Raw genomic sequence first — 23008 nt, 5'->3', positions numbered from 1 at the left:
CTGAAACAATGGATCTTTGATTCAGTGATCCTTACAGAGACACAATATGGTTTTCGTCCGGGTCTGGGAACTAGGGACCAGGCTCTGAACCTGTATTTGGTGGCTGCTACTTCTATTTATGTGCGGGGTGAGCCACTATACTTAGCATTCATGGACCTGAGCACCGCATTTGATAAAGTGGACAGGGCTATGCTCTGGCCGGTGCTCAGTTCCATGTGTTGCCCAGAGGATTTGGTCAAGGTCCTCCAGATAATCCATGAACACACATCAGCCTCTGTTAGATTTGGCGACCATGGACAGTGTACAGCTTTTTTTAAAACCTTTTTGGGCATTTGCGAGGGTTGTGTTGTGCCACCAGTATTGTTTTCCCTCCACATAAACTGTGTTTATCAGGCATTGGCCAATACAACACTGACTATATCAGGGTAGGACGCATCCCCCTTCCAGTACTAGGCTATGCCGATGACATGGTTTTAATTGTTCATGCACCCAGAGCCTTACAATGCTTGGTGGATGTTTACACTCAATTTATGGCCATCCATGGGTTGTCGGTGAACTCCAAAAAATCAGCCGTCATAACATATAGGAGCACGGGTGTCAGACACCTCAAGATGCACAGGATATGGAGTGGAGGTGAACCCATTCCTAGGGTTACTAGTTTTGAATACCTGGGAATCTGTTTTACCTAGAATTGGCGAGGGTTTGGCCATGTTGATAAACAATGCATGAGGATGAGACAAGCTCGTGGGTGCTTTTCCTGTTTTCAACATAACTGTGTGGGGCACACAATCAAACTAATCCTTGAAGTGTATAGGGCACAAACAAAAAATGCTACTAACTATGGGGCTGCACTGTGGGGTATGGACAATATTTCAGATATTGCAAATGTGGAGAACTCTTTTCTAAAAAAACTACTTGGGCTACCGCAGTCTACGCCAAATTATGGTATAGATTTGGAATTGGGGTGCCCACACACTCCTGATGAGTGGTTACTGGCCCCAGTTTCGCGCTGGTTAGCTTTATGGTCAAACCAGAAAGCCACTCTCTCACATAAGATCATATGAGCCCTGGTGAGAAGCCCAGCTGTAAAGAACATTCTGTGATTCATATATATCCAGAAATGTATCAGACAGCTACATTTTGTTAACCTCATTTGCCCTTCAACCTTCTTGACCCTGTGCAATGTAAGGGCATATAAGCACATTTTTAAATCCATCCTTGTGGTGAATAGGGAGTTCTCCACCCTGGGCATCTCTGCAAATAGAAGGCACATTGTTTTGACAACCGTAGATGCCATTCAACAATACCTGCTCCACAGTGACAAACCAACAGACCGTTGGACCCTGACTCAAGCCCGATTTGACTGCCTATGGTTAGGGGCTCGAACAAAAATCTGGGCTCACAATGTACAATCTACAGCCTGCCCCTGCTGTCAGTGGCCCGTGGAGGACCTTCTACACTTTGTTTTGTTCTGTCCACATTATGCAGATCTAAGACTGAAAACACTCTTGCCATTACTCAGGTCTGCTGGCATTTCTCAGGCTAGGCCTGCTCTATGCTATCTGCTCTCAGCTGCCACGATGCCAGTGGTTTGGGTTTCGGTGGACTATCTGAGAAGGCCCTGGCATTGGAGAACTAAATTTATTTCTCAGAATTTGACTGAACATTGAAAACTTAATGAATAATCTAGACCTCTCTTCGTAGATACTAATTGAAATACACACATGCACTTCTTAAATGTTTTTATATGCAATGTTTGTAAGTTTATATCATGGATTTTTAAAATGTAGAATTGAACTTTGTAGTGTCTTATGTATTTTTATCTTGTATTTGCAGTTGATGCATAATGTGTTTCCGAATAAACTTGATTGATTATTTAATGATACTGGTTTTTAACTGAATGATTATCTGTTTTTTAATGTATAATTAACTTTTTTTTATCCTTCTTCTTGGGATTGTTGTAAAGCATTTGTGCTAAAGAGTTAAACCAAATAAAACTTTTTAAATGAAATGAAATTAATGAAAATTGAATTCATGTGCACACAGTTACTGAAGTATGTAAACCAACTTAGTTTAGTTGAGGGCATTCAAAATGTCATTATGTGGAAGGTGATGGAACAATACAGTTAGTTGCAGGCAAGATAAAATGTTCTCTGAAGAAGCATGGGTAAGTGAGTGATTTAAGGTGAATAAAGTGTGTTCCGAAAAATGCAGTTATCGAGATTATTATAAGTATCAAGTGCTTTCTAAAAGTTCAAGCTCCCGCAGTACCAAGAATGGTTTGTGGCATTTGTGTGAGTTGAGGAATTTGCAGAAGCTGCCTTCTGATGAAGTGCATTGTGTTTCTTAAAATGTTAGTCCTCATTTTTAGTCATTGTAATTGATTTTATAGTTTATCTGCATTTTTTTATTTTGGTTTTGTAATACTGCATTCATTATCATACAAAGTGCTTGTTTTTGCTTTGGCTGTCACTAGAGACCATTGAATTTTCAATCGCGTTGGCATGTGTTGCTGTCACAGGATTTCAACTAGTGGACCTAATAAACATACTCTCCCATAGATCCTGCAGGAGTACTTGGCTTTTCATCCTCTTCAGCAACCAGAATGCCATAAAAGACATGCACATGCCGAGCACCTATAAGAAACCTATTAGAGCCTATTTGGTTATAATGTGGTATTAGCTTGTCACAATTGCCATTTCAGCTCTCACCCGCTGCCCCCTGTGTGGTAGATCAGAAGGTGAAGAAAGACCAGTTTGTGGCATTCTTGCAGATGAGTTATTGAAAATAATAAGTAAAAGGCCTTACTGTCCCTAATCTGTGGATTTCCCTGCCTAATAAAAAATAACTAGGGTGCTTGTCATTGATTGTGAAGTCCAAAGTAAACAGTCAGTCCCCCTTCCAAAACTAAGTTGCACTGACCCTACCACTAAGATGAAACAACTAAAGCCCAGGAGAATGACTCCCTTTTCCTGGAAAGGTTATCCAAGCCTTAATATATAATTCTTAGATAGTTTTTGGCAATTTGGTGTATTACATTTTTTCAGCTCCTTTTAAGGACTTTATCAACTCCCTGGTTCCCCTTTCTCTTGGCTTTGTAAAGTCCTTTTCTTCAGCCTTCTTCAGGAACCTGAAGGCCATATAAGAGACATGCACATGCGGAGCTCCCTTAAAAAGCCTGTTAAAGCCTAAATATGCACAATGCAGTGTTGACTTGTCACAATAGCTGTGTCTGCTCTCACCCACTGCCCCAGCTATTGCTTTACCCATTCCTGGTGTGGTAGGTCAGAAGGAGAAGACAGACCAGTTTGTGGCATTCTTGCAGATGTGTAACGCTCACCTGGTATCCACGGGGACGTCACTCAGCCTGTTCTGAGCTCTTACAAACTCTAACCCTTCCCTGGAGGCTGTTCGACTGGAGACTGGGCCTGAAACACAAGATTGGTAGAGTTTAACTCCCTATTGTCTCTGTGTGCTTGAACCCCTTCTTCCCCGGGGTCCAACCCTTCCCTTTGATCCACAGCTCACCTTGTTTTCTTGGATAGTGTGCTCTCCATCCTGCCTTCAGCGCGGGGCGCGTTGATTGATGCGGGCTCGTTGCTGCCTAGTTACTTCACTGGCAGTCTGACAGGTAAGTATAATGAGTCTTTTGAACAGTTCTCCAACTTAGTTCCTTTCTTTCCTTAGATGATGGCTGGCCTCCCAGGGTGGCAGCGTGCTGCTGAGATGAGTAGTGCTGAAGGTGAGTGAGAGTGCGATGTGCGATTCACCCCTTTCGTATTTCCATTGAACTGAGTTATTTTTCTGTGTCTTTTAGGTGCCGCAACGTTTTCAGCATGGATGCCGGTTATGAAGAACAAATGCGGTGGGTAAGCGCAGTATGCGGCGCCTCTAGATGTTTCCACGCTAACCTGGAGTGTCTTTTCCCTCTTGCAGATGGATGAGATGTTCCGGAGACAGAGTTCCCCCAGAGCGGCTGGGATTCAGGTAAGCGTTTGAAGCTTGTAAAGTATTTAAAAATAAGTGAAGATTTGCAGAATGCTTACTAATGCCTTTTTTCTGTTCTTTTCCCTTTTCCTTAGGAAGCGGCGTGCCAGGATGGGAATGACACCGCCGAAGATGCCAGCAGAACAGAAGGAGCGATGACTAATGGGCAGAAGCGCCACAAGGTAAGGCTGTTCCTAACGGTTTTCTTGTTCTTGCAGGAGCAGAGCGCAAAAGAAAGATGCAGGCCTACTGGAGACCGATCCGAACACGGTAAGTGTCACGCTGCAGGTGCAGAAAACACAAAGCATGTTTTTCAGCCTGGGTGTGGCTTAAATAGTCTCTGGGTATCCAAGATGCCTCTGGGCTGAACCACACCCAAAAGACTAGACTGCACATGCAGTTCTGGGAACCAAAATATGTGGGGACATCCATCTTGTCCCCATCAGTGCACTACAAGTCCAATCCCCAATGTTACCCTATGGGAGTGAGTGAGTCTGGTGCCACAAGCGCCATGTCTGACTCCAAGTGGGTCTTTGGAGGGATGGAGAGGACCTTGAGGGACATGTAGGTGATTGTGGCCTGGCTCCAGCCTGACATCTTGGAGGGATGGGGACATGAGGGGCAGGAATCATGACAAGATGTTTTATTGAAAATAAAAAGTAAAGGGCATTTCTGTCCCTAATCTGTGGAATTTTCTGACTAACACAACTAACTAGGGTGCTTGTCGTTGATTGTGAAGTCCAAAGTAACCAGCCTGTCCTTCATCCAAAACTAAGCTGCACTGACCCTACCACTAAGACAAAACAGCTAAATCCCAGGGGAATGACTACCTACTCCTGGAAATGCATCCCAATCCTTAATATATAATTCTTAAATGGTTTTAGGCTATCTGTTGTGACAACTCTTTCAGTTCATTTTGGAGACTTTTCCAACGCCCTGGTTCTCCTGTCTCTTGACTTTGTAAAGTCCTTTACTTCAGCATTCTTGGCTTTTGAGTTTCTTTTTTTAGTTATTTTTTTATTATTGTGGTTGGCTTATTACAAACCTTTCATAAATACATATACACACAGACTCTCATCATAATACAGTCATGTTAACAATATAAAATCAGAGTTAAAAATCACAAAATCCATAACACAATTTTTGATTTACCAGAATCATTTTCCATCCAAAACGAGGTCCACAACTTCATACAACTTTGAATTTCTTTTATTGTGCTTTTCCCGATGTCTCTATTTCTCGCTTATCACTGGGAAATAGAACCAGTCTTTATGTAGTTCCAATCCTAAGTCTTCCTCTTGTTGCTTCACTCATTTTGAATAAGATATCCTGTATCAGTATTCCCTGTTTCTGTTACACTGATTCTCTGACTGGGGCAAGTATGATAGACCCGATAATTATTCTAATTCCCTTGGCCACTTTGTGTATTACTGAGACAAGCAGGATAACTCTAGTAATATTTCTTGTTCTCTGGGTTATTTCAGGTAATACTGAAATGAGGAAGATGAGTTCTGTAATGATTCTCAGTCTCTCATTTTTTTTCATATCGCTGGGATGAGTAGGCTGAGTCCTGTGGTGATTCCCTCTCTCAGTTCTTTTCTCGTATCACTGGGACAAGTAGGACGAGTCCAGTGAGGATTGTGCCAATAATATGCTATGCTTGCCTTTCTTACATCACTGCTACTGTAATGAGTATGATTCTGGTACACATAATACTCTCATTCCCTTCATGGTCTCCCGCCATCCCTGCTACCTTCCATTCCATGGTTTGGCATCACCAGGCCTGCTTGCTGGATAGAGACTTCTCTTCATTCAATCAGGATACCTTTTGCTTTCTCACCAACTCTCTCTCCTTCTGGTCCACGACCCTGCAGTGCCAGCATTACAGTGGTTTCAGCGTAGTTCCCAAACTGAACAATCCACCTCTCTTGGGTGAACCCACCACTCATAACCTTCTCTTTTATTGATGGCTTCGTTCCCCTGCTCTCCTCTTCCTTCAGCTATCCTGGTGCTTCCCTCGCACACCAACTGGTTGCTTCCTCAACATGGAGGATCATCAAATTATGATCAGCATCCACAGCAACGCTGGTTTGAAACTCCCTGGTTTCATTTCTCACTGATAATGTTCCTTCTTTCCTTTCTATGATTAATTGTTGGGTCCTCCCAAGCCGTGTATTAAAGTCCCTTTTCTCTTCCAGTTGAGTGCTCTCCATCACTTGCTCATTCCTCCTCATCACATAGTATTGCTGGTTTCCATCCTGTGAGCGATCAGTATTACTCGCTCAATCTTGTTCTTCTATTACCAGGTATTTCTTCAGGTTGGATTATGGATACTATGCCACAATAATAAACAGTTGCTTGCCCTTCTGGGTCTTTTTGATGCTATGATATTTCTGTTGTTACAATAGTGAGGGATTTTGGGAGTACCTCAGCAGAAAGGAAGTCTCTCCCTTTGACATACCGCTTGCCATCACCCCTAGCGGGAATATTGCAAGCTCACATCCTTATCCTCATAAGGAAAGGATCCCACCTGGGGAGAAGCAACTGACTCCCGCGATTCATCACACTGGCCACTACTCTAACTGGTCTCAACTGACAAACCCTTGTTGGTCCAGATAGGTGCAGTATTATTTGCGTATGAACTGTCACCATGTTTTTGACATGGAATATCTTTCTCTTTTTAACCGGAAAGTGTCTGTATTGTCTCAATAATGGGAACTGTGACTAAAAACCCAAATCATTACCGGAGCTACATAACATCAGGGAAAGAAAAAACAGACTCATATCTATATGCCATAGGAATCTTATTTATAACAGAGGTTTGATTTCAAGATGCCTATTTCACGGTATTGTCCACGTTGGTACTCCACAACTATGTTGTTCACTTGATTAAGAAGTAGCATAAAGAGGGCTGGTCATGGTGGTTTTCTTTAGCAAACATCTAGACATAGCCTTTTCCTCTTCAAATTCAACCTTTTGTCCAGCTTCCCCAGCTCCTTTTGTTTAGTGCTCTAAACATCCCCAACTTGTGAGCCATAATGAGTTTAACCTCTCATTGGACTACACTCATAAATTATAGGTTGGCAGAATTGTAGATTTAATTGCCACTCATGATATCCAAGGAGCGAGAACCACGTGCAGACCAGTCTGAGGCAGGCTGAAGGGACTACTTTACCAAGGAACTACTTGCTAGGGTGTGGTTGGAGGGACTACTTTACCTAGGGACTACTTCTTAAAGGCTATATAAAGCACGCTTTCAGTACAGAACATGCTTTGCGTGATTCTGCACTCCTGCAGCATAACGCTCACCGTGTCTGCAAACTCCAGGCCTGTCTTCAGCCACGCCCGTCCAGTCCTCTCGAGTTACCTGCAAGGAAGAAAGAGAGAGAAGAGAACAGAGCAGGACTCTTACCTGATGCTCCATCACGGTCACTCTGGAATCTCTGCTTCTGCTGAGCTGCAAAGGAAAAGACACCGGGTTAGCTGCGTAACGCTAATACTTACCAGAAGGCTGCTCATTCCAGCAATCCATCGAAGCACCATCACTCGATCACCGCTCCATCATCCGATCGCAGCTCGGAGCTGCCGCATCTGTAGAACACAAAAGAAGACATCAGGTTAGCCGCGCAGTGGGGAAAGGTTCACCTGAAAGCAGCACTTCCTCGCGATGCCGCAAGACATCACCACGCAATCTCAGCCTTGGATATACCGCACCTGCAGAATACAAAGAACAGCAGGTTAGTTGCGCAGAGAACCAATATCGTGTGGAAAGACTATTGCATAACGCTGGCGCTAGACTTACCTTGTAAGCCAGCTACCATTTCCGGAAAGGACCCCGCTCCATATTATGTACCGAGGGGAAACCTGTAAGGAAGAGGCACAGGAGTGAACCTTTGGCAACTTGGACTCTTAAGCAATCCATACTTTGGAATAAAGGCTTACCCATTGAGTTACAGTTGTCTGGAACTCTGCAGGATCAGTGAAGTAACTATATCCTTGAACTACTATGCACCCCTGCACACAGTCGCAGGATGGATAGTCTGCCATTCATAACATAAAGTTGAGACATAGCAAAGGGGTGCAAGAAGAGGTCACGGGAGGCGGGAGTTGCCCTCTTCTTTATTGTTGGGTAACATTTGATTTAACATTTTAGGCAACCTGCTTTCGTGAAAAAAAGGGAAATCAGAGGGGGTCACAAGGAACCACTCAACACCGGACCATCCAGCTCCGTTCAGCGCCCCTGTGGATGCCCAGGTGAGCGTAACATATCCTTTCCGTACCCTACATAATTCAAAAATTATTTTGAAATCCACAAAACTCAAATATCTTCTCCAGATTAACTCCCAGCTTGCCAGATAAAAAAACTGAAATTAGATACCCGTGAAATGGATGTTATGATAGTGGGCACACCAACTGTTGCACAGCTGTGGTCCTTGGAGAATTGGCCTAAAGTAGTATGTGTTTGTCCCCACCCAGTTTTGAAGCACAGATATTTGAAATGATGAAGGATTGAAGAAGTAAGGGTTTCGCCAAAAGCTACCGGTGCGCTAGGATCACCACTTTAAAAATTGTCTGAAGAAAAAAGCTAGGTGGAAGGGGCGGCCTGCTGCGTAGGTACTTCCAGTTGGCTCCCCCAAACAAAGCCCAGATCTGAAAGAAGTTAGTAGGATTGGTTTGGAAGTGACTTCAAACGTGCAGTGCCAAAGAAGAATAATTGATGCAAAACAATACTATTAACAAGTCATATTATGGTCACAAATACACTGGTATAGTTTGCAAAATAAAGTTTAATCAGGTACAGGACAGTTGAAACGCGTTTTGACCTAGACAGGTAGTTCTCAAAACTGTGTAATTTAAAACACAAGAGTGATAACCAAAGGTGATTCAAGATAAGCAATGGATGGACAAAGTAAAAAGATTGCAATTCACAAGTTAGTTGTTATATGTAAAATCCATTACAGATTGGCATACAAGCTGTAAATCAGAAACAAGAACAAAAACAAAGAAAGATAGTATTAAGGCCAATTTGAAAATATTAATGAAAATGTAACATATTGCACATCAGATGTTGGGTCCGGAGGATGCGGAAGGCGTACATGAAAAACAGAACAAAATAAAGAGAAAAGCAACTAAAAATGGTAATCATGTAGAGAATCCATCAGTTCTATAATAGGTCTGTGAGAAACAAAATTGCACGTCATTTGCCCCAAAGTCACTGTGTTAAAAGGAAGTGCAAGTCTAAAAATTGGAGAAACCCTGGTTGCCGGGCTAAGGGCCATTGTGCTAGGGGATGGTGAATGGTAGACTGGGGATATGAAGAGTAATGCGAGAGAAAACAGACAAACCATCTCTCGTTTACATGCAAATAAGTGCAGCACCTATTTAAAACATGCAGCTGGTAACTGGCACCTGGTTTCAAGGATGTATGCTTACCCTTGTCAAATTAAGGAATAAGTACCTGTGTGTCCACGAGCACCAAAAAGAGAGAAGGAAAGGAAAAAGGAGGGTTAGAGGATTACTGATTGGCTATTGCAGACTTGCCAAAAAAGCGTAAACAAAAAAGTCCAGAAAATCAGTTGGCATGTAGCAATGAAACATACCAAATAATGGTGTCATCAGGAAAATGACTTTAATTAGCCTCTGTAAATAATTGGTTGAGGAAAAAGTTGGTCCCATAAGAGACCTGTCAGGAGTTGGTGACTTACTGATTAGGTTCTGTGCAAGTCAAGCCACAAACGGAAAAGAAGGAAAAACAAAACAAAAGGAACAGAATCAGTTTCCTGAAAGTTCCAAATTGGAAAAGAACACTAGAATCTTGGCAAAGAACGCATCATAAAACCAATTCATATTATAGTTCATGAGGTTCCTCACCAATTGTGTCGCGACAAAAGGAACTTGTCTGGTAATTACAGGTAGGAAGAACCCTTGTGGTAACAAGTAATAGTTTCTTCAAGTTGTGTGAAAAAACAAATGTCGTGCCTGTTCAAAGCAAACAGATGAAAGTTTGTACAGTATAAGATGATGGTTGGAGTAAGCTCAGGCCCTAACAACATGGCAATGGGATGTGCAGATCCCGGAGATCCAAAATGAGACAAAATAAGATTGTTGCTAAGGATAGGGTGAAACAGGACGAAACAGGCTCACCTCTGATGGCGTCTTGGGTAGAGTTTGAGACAGAGTAAAACGGTTAGATCCCTAAACAGGTCACTCTGGAAGCCTGAAACCAGTACCGATGTACGTATGAGATGGGTTTGGTACCAAGAGGAAAACGTCATGCCGTGACACACGCCAGCAGGCGTGTGACATCATTTGTAAATAAATAACATCATGTCCATAAGGGATGAAAACAAGACCCATCAGGTTAAATTAAAGTGCTGGGAGATGAGCAAAAGCGTCCCAGAGGTTGTGCCTCACAAACATCACAAACAAATAAATGAGTCTAGAGTTCCCAAAGTCAGCAGCCACTGCCAGGGTGCTGAGCTGGCTGGAATTCATAGTATCCATTGTTAGTGTTCATATGTTCGCATTTAGTGTGTTAAATACATTTTTTTTATTTTTTGGGGAGCATGCCTTTGTCAAAAGATTCAAATGGTTACCATTTCACATTATCTTTTTTTTTATGATTAAGTCTTGAAAGACAGCCAACAAGCAACTCTTATTAATGTTGTGGAATTGCATTCTGGTATTTGTAGTTTTCAAGATGGTGTGAAAATAACACATTTGTACTTTTATTGTTTGACATATTTCAATAAGGATTCCTATATTGCTAGAGTATTTATGATGTGTATACTTTTCAGGTCTGATTTATAAACCAGAATCTTATTGCTGAAAGCCAAATGTCATGGTGAGGAGGGGAAAGGATCAGAGGGCACATTTGTTGTGATGATTTACCAGGTCCATCGATGTGGGAAGAGAGGTTGCCAGACTGAAGATGTTCACTGGTTCTGTGTTGATTTTCAGGATACAAGTTGAGATTACATGTGGGATGACTGTGTCCGCTCACTTTTTTCACAGTGCCGACTCCATCCCCCTGGGGTGTTTTTGAAGCCAGCATGCAAAAAAACGTGTTTGCTCAAGTTTTCACCCACCAGGATTTGAACCCCCACAACCACATGAAAGTGTCCCCAAAGCACACATCTTGTATTGGTATTTTGCTTTCCATAGAATATTTCAATATACATTTTTGGGTTAAAAGGTGCACACGTTTTACACCTTGCCAGCAATGTTCTAGTAAAATCTCCTCTAGCTGTTTTTTTTTTTTGTTTTTTTCGGGTATTGATGATTCATTTTGTAAAAGACAATGTTCATTTCTATTTTTAATTTTCTTCCATTAGGCAAGGGCAGTTGAATTAAATGTGCGTCTTTCACTGTAGGATACGTTCAGTCCCTATGCATATGGCAATGAACTCCCACACTTTTTTTCTGGACTTGCCACCTATTGATGACATTTGAAGACCTGCCTGATTGCTTACTCCAACTGCTTTAGTACCTTTCGGGTAAATAGGCTTTGTTACGATTGCACTATACTGCAACACAATCACTTTGCCCTGTCTGGCCCAGGACCAATCCCAGCCCTTACATCCTTGGAATGTGCAGTCACCTTAGGTATGTTTGGATTACTTAACGGTGATCTTCATTACTCTTTGCCCTGATCTTCTGTTACGCTCACCTGGCTCCCACGGGGGCGTCGATCTGAACTGGCCAGCTGTTGTTTCCACTAGTGAGACGTGTAGTGCCGAGATGATGGACTGGACTGGCCCACCCAGCTTCGTTTGTTTGACTCGTAGGAATATCCTTCTGTAATGGAGAAAGGGAATTAACCACCTGTGGAGTTCGAGCGCTAACCCCACCTTCCCCTCTCCCGTAGTTCTTCCCACAGGTCACTTTTGGATTCCCTCTATGATCTCACCTGATGATTTGGAAAGATGAGCTCTCCATCCTGCATCGAGCGCAGGGGCACGTAGATGACCAGTTTCTTCACTGGCGTGGAGGAGTTGGGGAGTTCCAGAACGGTATTGACTCAAAGAATGCCGGTGAGACGCCGTAAGTCTGTAGTTCGTAAGAGTTCAAAACACGTCTGACCTTCACTCTGTCCAATTCCTTTTAGGTTGCTGTATTGCCCTTATGAAGAGTTCCACGTGGCAACCGGTAAGATGCAGGTAAGGGTTTATATTATCCGGCTCAGTTCGATAAAATGGTGTCAATGTACAACATGTGGCTTTTCCCCCAGTCAGGCGCTGATGTCGTATGACGTCTTGAGGATTGATGCCTCCAGCGGTAAAACCAGGTAAGTCTATTGGGAAAAAATCGGTTTCCCCTTATTGCGTCTTGCTGTTCTGTTGTTTCCCCATAGGGGCCGGGCACGGCGGAGATGCAGCGGAGGCTGCGCCGACCCGAAATGAGGTAAGTACCCCCTGTGGTAAATCAGGTAAGTCTTGGGGGGTAGCTTGTACAGTCTTAGAGTATCCCCTTGGCTCACCTTGCTGTTTTTGTCTCCTTAGGTGTCGGAGAGCGGCCGCGAGATGGAGAAGAGCGTGATGGAATGCTGTAGTGCTGCAAGGCAGGTTAGTACAGCGAGGCGCTGCAGGATGCGAAGTAAGGCATTTTTAAAGACTTCTTCTCCAGCTCCGTGGCGTGATGGATCAGGATTCAGGTAAGGTTTAAAGGTAAAACTCCTGTTCTGACCTTTCCTCCTTCTTTCTTCTTGTTTCCAGGAGCTCCGGACTCGAGGCAGGCGTGCCTGAAGACTGGAAGCTGCTGCAGGCACGGTGAGCGTTACGCTGCTGGATGCAGAATAACGCGAAGCGTGTGCTGCGGTCCGGGCGTGGTTTAAATAGCCTTGGAAGTAGTCCTGGGTAAATATTCTTCCACAGCCCCACCCGAGTAAAAAGTAGTCCCTTAGGTAAAATAGTCCCTCCTAAGCCTCATTTGGCTTGTGGCTTCTTGCAGCATGGTCTGCATCAGGTAGGTTTTCTACTATGAGCCTGGCGCCCATGGCGCCAGGACTGACTCTATTCTTATGAGCCTGGCGCCATAGGTGTCAGGACTGCACCCAAACAGCCCCTAGCTGGGGTTTTTGGGCTTGTTCCAAATGGCATGATGCCTGCTTCTGGGGTTGCTGGGCCTGGTCTGGTTTCCCGGGGGCAGGCATCATGACATCTTCCTCGTCACATTATTTTCTTTTGAGGTCCCCATCTCTACAAATGATTCAGCTCACTCGGTCCGCTACTCCAAAATAAGACTCACTCCTGATATTGCTACAACCGTAATATTAACAGTAAACATTCTGATATTGAGCGCCAGTTTATCTGATCCCTACAGATATTAATGACTAATGTTTTACATAATTTTTTACAAGGGGACCCACACATCTTTTGCCGCCCAGGGTCCCGCAAATCCTAGGGTTGGCCCGGACGGTGGGCTAACCTTGTAGTGAGTCGCCGGGAGAGGGACAAACTTTGTGGGTGCCTCTGCATATTCGAATGCGACTATTCTAGTCAGCTTAATTGTTAAAAGATGTTGACTCTCTGTGTCAGAAACACACACTTACTCAAGAACTGTGAGAATGAGCTGCCTTCTTTCTCCCATGTCCTGCTCACTCCCCTGACATGCAAGTACCAAGTCAATCATCGTGATTTCAATTGCCTAAAAATGTATACATACACATCCAGGTGCTAACAAATGCACTAAATTGTTGTTAATTGCTTAGCCTTTGTTAAAAGTGCACCCCTCCCCCCAAGCACTGTTTGTCAGGTCCTGTCCTGCTGTGGCAGTGTAGTTCAGCCAGGTCAAGTCAATGTACCCAAAATTTTGGGTGGAAGGGCCAGGGGGGTATAGCATGGTCTGCTCAATGGCTGTTGTGCCGCAGTTTGCATGTGTTATTGTGTATGTAATGTACATATGAATGTTGTGGACACACACTGCATTGCAATGGAGGGGCTGGGTGCATGTGTGTGTGAGTAGGTGGTTGTGTACAAGCATATGTGTGTTGACTTTTGTGTCTGAATGAATGAGCAATAATACATGGTTTGTTTGTTCTGGGTTAAATGAAGTTTGTGAATGTTATGTTGTGTCACTAGGTGGTTGGCAGACAGGAATGAAGATGTGTGGGGGCCCATTTTCAACATGATGGTTCGGGCCCCCTGATCAGAACAAAAACAGTATGAGGCACCCCTGGGGTGCATACATTAAAATGGTGACAAAGATAATTTTAATAGCCGTCAATTATCTTGATGCGAACATGGCAGCTAAATGCCTACTGAAGAGCTCTAAACCCTTCTTTGACAGCATGTGGCTGATGTGGAGGAACCAGTGTTAGAAGGCAAAGAGGTGAAAAAATGCAGTTTGTAATGCAAGCGCTGGAAAGTGCACATTTATAGCCCTAGAACTAAAATAGAGAGAAATGAATATAATGCTGTGTTACACGACCGCTGATTGCTGACTGGCAACATGGGGGCAGGTGCTGGGGGGCCACCCCTGAGGCTCAAGTCCTCTTTTATTTGAAAAGGTTGAAAGGACCGGATGCCATCCATGGTGAATTGGCATGCATTTTTAGTGTGTGTATAGGTATGTAGGTAGGTGCAGCACTTGGTTATGGGCATTGAGAAGGCAAATATGAAATATATTTTATGGCTAGACTCAGACTGGGATTTTGGGCTGCCAGTCTAGCCCTTTCTTTCTGTGACATAACTTTATTCTTGCCATCTTGATAAAGCAAGTATGGTTGTGTTATTAATTGGCTAGACTGGCATTTTTTTGTGTTGTCAATGCAGTGAATTCTTGTCTTTAAAATTTAATTTTAAAGATACAGCATCAATCTTATGCAAGTTACAACAGAGCATCAGCACAGTACTCTTGTGGTGTCGTAGTTTAACGTTATCCCTCAGAGCCACCATCCACCCTTCCTCCACCCCACCCCTTTCCTTCAGTTATCATGTCCCCCCCAACATTTTGAGTAAAGTTACTCCGCTGCTGACAGGTGTCTTATGTGACCAACTTTCTCCTCAACCAATTATTTACAGAGGCTATTTAAAGTCATTTTCCTGACAACACCATTATTTGGTATTTTCCATTGCTACGTGTCATCTGATTTTCTGGGCTTTCTTGTTTACACTTTTTTGGCAATTCTGCTCTAGCCAATCAGTAATCCTTTAACCCTCCTTTTTCCTTTCCTTCTCTCTTTTTGGTGCTCGTGGACACACAGGTATTTATTCCTTAATTTGGCAAGGGTAAGCCTACATCCTTGAAACCAGGTGCCAGTTACCAGCTGCATGTTTTAAATAGGTGCTGCACTTATTTTCACGTAAACGAGAGATTGTTTGTCTGTGTTCTCTCGCATTACTCTTCATATCCACAGTCTATCATTCACCATCCCCTAGCACAATGGCCCGAGCCCGCCAACCAGGGTTTGTCCAATTGTTAGACTTGCAATCCCCTTTAACACAGTGGGCCTCATTACGACCCTGGCGGAGTGGGTTTACGCCAGCGTTATTCGCGGCGGACCCGTCCGCCCTACTACGAGATTCCGTAGCGCCATGGAGCGTTTTCCGCCTGGTTTTTCCGGGCGGAGAAATCCATGGCGCTACGGGACCTTGTCGTTAATTACGCCACCGTATTTTGAGGTGGCGTAATTAACGCCTTCCCCACTCCCATTATACCCTATGGGGCAAAAATGGGAATGGGGAAGGGTAAAATGGGGGATGGGGATTTACCGCCCCGCCAAGGTCGGAATGGGGCGGAAAATCCGCCAACCCCCATGGCGCTATCGGCAGCTTTCCGCCGTGCTCCAAGGTGCATTTTGCACCGCGATTTCCGCCAGGGTCGTAATGAGGGCCAGTGACTTTGGGGCAAATGAGTTGCAATTTCCTTTCTCACAGATCTATCATAGTACTGATGGATTCTCTACATGATTACCATTTTTAGTTGCTTTTCTCTTTTATTTGTTCTGTTTTTCATGTATGCCTCCCGCATCCCCTGAACCCAACCTCTGTTGTGCGGTATGTTGCATTTGTCTTTATTTTCAAATTAGCCTGATAACTATCTTTCTGTTTTTGTTCTTGTTTCTGATGTACAATGTGCATGTCAATCTGTAATGGATTTTACATATAACAACCAACATGTGAATTGCTGTCTTTTTACTTTGTCCATCCATTGCTTATCTTCAATCACCTTTGGTTATCACTCTTGTGTTTTAAATTACACAGCCTTGAGAACGACCTTTTTAGCTCAAAACACGTGTCGGCTGTCCTGTACCTGATTACATTTTCTTTTGCAAACTATTCCAGTGTATTTGTGAACATAACATGACTTGTTAATAGGGATGTTTTGCATCAATTCTTCTTCTTTGGCACTGTGTGTTTCAAGTCATTTGAAATTATGATGCTCCTCTCTCTCTCTCTGCCCCCACAGGTTGCTGCTGCTGCAACCTACACCCTGCACATGTTTAAAAGGATCTAACCCTCTCTAGCTTTTAACCAACAAGTACAATCGGCAATGGTGATTGTCAATTTTGCCAATAACGTCTATCTGGGTCTCTAAGCCTTTTTGGCTTAGAATTTGCACCACATATAGAAGGCAGCTGCTCACGAGCTGCTCTGTCTTGAACAGCAAGAGCACATCATCCAACTCTCAGCTTTCTGTACTGGCTGCTGGTGCAAAAAATGATAACATTTCATTCTCACTGGATGGCGACCCATGCCTGTTCTTCAGCTTACCAAAAAGTTTCCCCTTTATATCTCCTCACCCAAACTTCGCTCTTCTTCACCCTTTTTCAGAAATGCATGATTAAGTTGAGAACAGTAAGCAGGAAACACTTTGCTAGAGTTAGCTACTGCCTGCTGTACAACAACTTGAGGTCCATCTAAGTTCCATAAAGGCCCTTAAGTTTCATCTGTGTACTTGCTAGAATATGCAACACCTCTCAGTACAGTGCTGCTAATACATATCAGAGATCTTTCATTACTGTGAAGGCATCTATGAAACTTTCTGGGCATGAAACACAATTGTAACTTTGCATAACATCCATATACTTTGGACTCACGTCTACAGAGACAGCCACCAATTCCCTTGAGCCTTTTCCAGAACCGAAGCCAACCTTCCTTATTGCTCATGCCTTGGATTTTTTTCAGAAACAAATTTGTATAGGTAATTTGATAACATGGAGGAAGACAGTATCTGACTCAGACAAGGCCAAAGCTATACTGGGCCAAACAACATACACACAAATACACCTTTGAAGACCAAAACATTCCTATTGACTTAAATCCTGGACTACAAATAATCATAAAAACCTGTTTAAAGTTATCCAGGATTTCCTGCTTGTCCCGATACTTGATGGGAGTTTAACCGCTCTCAAGTTCACTATGAGGCATGTCATTTATTATTTCCTCAAGAGCATAGAAGATATCCCAGACAAGTGCCTTAATGAGTACCCTGCGGAACGTATTCTTGTCCCCACTATTTCAAGTCAAAAGAACATTGCCTACTATTCTGCTAAAAGAGCTTGGTCCCACCATCAATCCTGAATATGCTACACGATGTGTTGCTCCTCATTACTATGCCCGAATCCTGCCCCCCCCCCACCACCAATGTCACAGCATTGACACATCTTTCTTTGTCCACAGGAGTTTTCTCATTCTCTCAAGCATGCCATGTTGACTTTTCTTTAAAACAAGTGTTCAGATCCTATTGTTCTAAATAACATCTGTTCCATTGCAGGGCTCTAGTGGTTCTCTATGATTCTAGACCTGCTGTTGTTGGTCACAATCAGAAAATTCATCGATCTTGAACCTCTTCCAGTACAGCTTTCATGGGGCCAAAACAGTGAATTACTGGTCCTTGCCAAAGTACCTTAATGGTGAGCTGAGCTGTGAGGTGACACAGGGCTCAATGATCTCCCTTTGCTTTAATATCTATCTTTCTCCCCTGCTTGATCTCCTGGCTTCTCTCAACATTTGGTATCTTGCAAACATTGATGACCTGCAGATTAATGTGCATGCTGATAGCTCATATAAGGATTTTGTTTCATTCTTCTCTGGACTTGAATGGTTGGCAAGATGATAAGAGATGGAAGATTAATATGTAAATCCTTTAAAATGGAGGTGCACTCATAAGGGCTGCATCATATTCCACTGAACCCATTCCTTTTTCCTTTTGCTCCTAAAAATGTTGACTTAGTGCTCACATTCGTAGAGAAGGTCAATAATGTGTGAGTTGTCTGGAAATGCATGATCAAATCAACTCTATTCCCAAGAGATGTTTCTTCAAGCCTGTTAACCCATCTTCATTTTGCCCTATATTCTCACCAATCTTCACCACTGTCTTGTGGGAAATGTTATCAATTCTAAACTTAACTACCATTATGACATGTATGTGGGCCTTCTCGCCTACCAAATACAAAGTTTTCAGAATGTGCAGAATTTGGTGGTCTAGCACTATCGGCCCTTTTGCTTGCTCTTAACACTGGCTTACAGATGATAGCCCTGTCCTTTTCAAAACCAAATGCCTTACTTTTAAGTGCATTAATAGTTTATGTTGTTCCTATATGATGGGCAAAGTGGGGCCTTACTTGCTAACTACATCTCACAATTGTTGCTGATCTTGCCACCGACTAAATCTGAGGGCAGACAAGAAAGATTATGTTTTCATACAGTCCCTACACCTGGCACACCCTCACTTTGTGCTCGCGCTCTTTAGGCAAGTTATTCATTTAGTTCTTCTATTCCTCTCCTTATATGATTTCTCCTTCCTGTCTTTCAGAAACTCCTGGCAGTATTTTCACAAACCTGCACCATAATTATTCCATGATGAAATCAAATCAGGCTTTATTTGATGAATGCAAAAAGTATCTGAAAATGTCTAGTAATGAGCCAAAAAACAAATCCCTTACGTGATCCATGCACCTCCTTTGCTGAGACTCATATGATATAGTTTAAAGTGCCAGGTCTGCTGCTTTGCACGTAGTGCTGATGCTGGAGAAAATTAAGGTTAATTAGGAGTTGCACTAAGGTGAACTATGAACTGGAAATATTTGCATCATATTTTCAAAGTGATGGTGTCAAGTAACTGGCAAATGCTGTTCACAGATATCAACTAGTTTGGTGAAATGACATACAAGCTGATAGAAAATAAAATACACTCTATTAACAGAAATCAGAAAAAGATACTTGCTGAAATGAAGAACAAAGACATTTGCATTCCAGTTACACTAAAAACAGGCATGGGAAAGATACATGTTTTTAAAAACATCCCCAGTTGGGAACAATTAAGTAAAAGAGCATATCTGTGAGTCACTAAAGTCAGTATCAATGTTCATGTCCATAATGTTGCTTGTAATGCATTCACTTTTATGAATGCAGCACATATCAAAATTGTGTAACATGGGTCATTTCATTGCTAAATGAAACACCTTAGTGGAAATGACAGTTGTGTTTAACATAAACACAATACATTAACGATCTACTTTAAAGGTGTGTCCTTTAATGTTCAATTCCTTGGTTGTATTATAATGCCCCTAAAGACCTGGTTCCAAGTGTTTTTCCAATTTCTAGCTATAGTATGTATATATATATATATATATTCAATGAAAAAACTTTGTTAAAGGGACGTTATGGTTAAGTTGCGCTACTAAAAACCTATGAAATTCAGTGAAAAAACTTTGTCAAAGGGACGTTATGGTTCCAAGTAAAACCGAAAAACCCTTGAAATTCGCCAGTTATGGTAAGCTAAGCAACCATAACTCGCGCCACCACCGTGCACTGCTAAGACTAACACCCAGAACATCAAAGATGACATCACAAATGTCATTGATGACATCACTGATGACATCACATGTCTGGCTCACTCTTTTTTCTTTTGCTGACATATCTAGGCCACAAGGTTTTCTTCAGTAACAGTCAGAAACTAAAAATGTTATGTAGGTGTAGGAAGGAAAATCTTTTACCAAGATGGCCACCATGGAAAGGGAAGGTGGGGTGTATAAAGAGAACACAACAGGGCATGAGCGGGGGGTGGGGGGAACAGGGGAGACACATGGGCATGAGCGGGGGGTGAGAGCGAACAGGGTACAAACGGGGCATGAGCAGGGGATGGGGGAAAAGGAAAGAAACACGGGGCATGAGCGGGGGTGGGGGAACACGAGAGAGACACGGGGCATGAGCAGCGGGTGGGGAGGAACATGAGGGAGACACGGGGTATGAGCGGGGGGTGGGGAGGAACACGAGGGAGACACGGGGCATGAGCGGGGGGATACAGGGCACACACGGGACATGAGCGGGGGTTGGGGGAAGGGGAGAGACACACGGGGCATGAGCGGGGGCTGGGGGGAAGGGGAGAGACACAAGGGGCATGAGCGGGGGGTGGGGAGGAAGGGGAGAGACACACGGGGCATGAGCGGGGAGTGGGGGGAAGGGGAGAGAGACACGGGGCATGAGTGGGTTGGGGGGAAGGGGAGAGACACACGGGGCATGAGCGGGGGGTGGGGGGAAAGGAGGGAGACACGGGGCATGAGCGGGGGTGGGGGCAAGGGGAGAGACTCACAGGGCATGAGCGGGTGGTGGGGGAAGGGGAGAGAGACACAGGACATGAGCGGGGGGTGGGGGGGAAGGGGAGAGAGACACGGGGCATGAGCGGGGGGTGGGGGGAAGGGGAGAGAGACAGGGGGCATGAGCGGGGGGTGGGGGGTAGGGGAGAGAGACACGGGGCATGAGCGGGGGTGGGGGGGAAGGGGAGAGAGACACGGGGCATGAGCGAGGGAAGGGGAGAGACACACGGGGCATGAGCGGGAGGTGGGGGAAAGGAGGGAGACACGGGACATGAGCGGGGGTGGGGGAACACGAGGGAGACAAGGGGCATGAGTGGGGGGAGGGGGCAACAGGAGACACACGGGGCATGAGCGGGAGGTGGGGGAAAGGAGGGAGACACGGGACATGAGCGGGGGTGGGGGGAACACGAGGGAGACACGGGGCATGAGTGGGTGTTGGGGGAACACGAGGGAGACACGGGGCATGAGCGGGGGTGGGGGCAACAGGAGACACACGGGGCATGAGCGGGGGGTGAGGGGGTACACGAGGGAGACACGGGGCATGAGCGGGGGGGGTGGGGAACACGAGGGAGACACGGGGCATGAGCGGGGGTGGGGGGAACAGGGCGCACACAGGGCATGAGCGGGGGTGGGGGGAACAGGGCACACACAGGGCATGAGTGGGGGTGGGGGGGAACAGGGGAGACACACGGGACGTGAACGCGGGGTGGGGGGAAGGGGAGAGACACACGGGGCGTGAGCGGGGGATGGGGGGAAGGGGAGAGACACACAAGGCATGAGCGGGGGGTGGGGGGAAAGGGGAGAGAGACACGGGGCATGAGCGGGGGATGGGGGGGAAGGGGAGAGAGACACCGGGCATGAGCGGGGGGTGGGGGGTAGGGGAGAGACACACAGAGCATGAGCGGGGGGTGGGTGGAAAGGAGGGAGACACGGGGCATGAGCAGGGGTGGGGGGAAGGGGAGAGACACACGGGGCATGAGCGGGGGGTGGGGGGAAGTGGAGAGAGACACGGGGCATGAGCGGGGGTGGGGGGAACAGTAGGGAGACACGGGGCATGAGCGGGGGGTGGGCGGCGGGAGGGATAGAGACACGGGGCATGAGCGGGGGGTGGGCGGCGGGAGGGATAGAGACAGGGGGCATGAGCGGGGGAGGGATAGAGACATGGGGCATGAGCGGGGGGAGGGATAGAGACACGGGGCATGAGCGGGGGGAGGGATAGAGACACGGGGCATGAGCGGGGGTTGGGTGGCGGGAGGGATAGACACACGGGGCATGAGCGGGGGGTGGGCAGCGGGAGGGATAGACACACAGGGCATGAGCGGGGGTGGCCGGGAGGAATAGACACACGGGGCATGAGTGGGGGGTGGGCGGCGGGAGGGATAGACACACGGGGCATGAGCGGGGGGTGGGCGGCGGGTGGAATAGACACACGGGGCATAAGCGGGGGGGAGGGGAGAGACACACGCGGCATGAGTGGGGGTGGGGGGTGGGGAGAGACACACGGGGCATGAGCGGGGGGTGGGCGACGGGAGGCATAGAGACACGGGGCATGAACGGGGGGTGGGCAGCGGGAGGGATAGAGACATGGGGCATGAGCTGGGGGTGGGCGGCGGGAGGGATAGAGACACGGGGCAGGAGCGGTGGGTGGGCGGCGGGTGGAATAGACACACTGGGCATAAGCGGGGGGAGGGGAGAGACACACGCGGCATGAGTGGGGGTGGGGGAGGGGAGAGACACACGGGGCATGAGCGGGGGGTGGGCGATGGGAGGCATAGAGACACGGGGCATGAACGGGGGTGGGGGGGAGGGAGAGAGACACACGGGGCATGAGCGGGGGGGAGGGAGAGAGACACACAGGGCATGAGCGGGGGGTGGGCGGGAGGGGGAGAGACACACGGGGCATGAGCGGGGATGGGGGGAGGGAGAGAGACACGCGGGGCATGAGCGGGTGGTGGGCGGGAGGCGGAGAGACACACGGGGCATGAGCGGGGGCTGGGTGGGAGGGGGAGAGACACACGGGGCATGAGCTGGGGGTGGGCGGGAGGGAGAGAGACACACGGGGCATGAGCGGGGTGGGGGGGAGGGCGAGAGACACAAGGGGCATGAGCGGGGGTGGGAGGGAGGGAGAGAGACACACGGGGTATGAGCGGGGGGTGGGCGGGAGGGGAGAGACACACGGGGCATGAGCGGGGGGGAGGGAGAGAGACACACGGGGCATGAGCGGGGGGTGGGCGGGAGGTGGAGAGACACACGGGGCATGAGCGGGGATGGGGGGAGGGAGAGAGACACGCGGGGCATGAGCGGGTGGTGGGTGGGAGGGGGAGAGACACACGGGGCATGAGCTGGGGGTGGGCGGGAGGGAGAGAGACACACGGGGCATGAGCGGGGTGGGGGGAGGGCGAGAGACACAAGGGGCATGAGCGGGGGTGGGAGGGAGGGAGAGAGACACACAGGGCATGAGCGGGGGGTGGGCGGGAGGGG

This window comes from Ambystoma mexicanum, chromosome 8 (assembly GCF_040938575.1).
Source record: "Ambystoma mexicanum isolate Mex_15411 chromosome 8, UKY_AmexF1_1, whole genome shotgun sequence".
Lineage (NCBI taxonomy): Eukaryota > Metazoa > Chordata > Amphibia > Caudata > Ambystomatidae > Ambystoma > Ambystoma mexicanum.
This window is presented reverse-complemented; position numbering follows the sequence as displayed.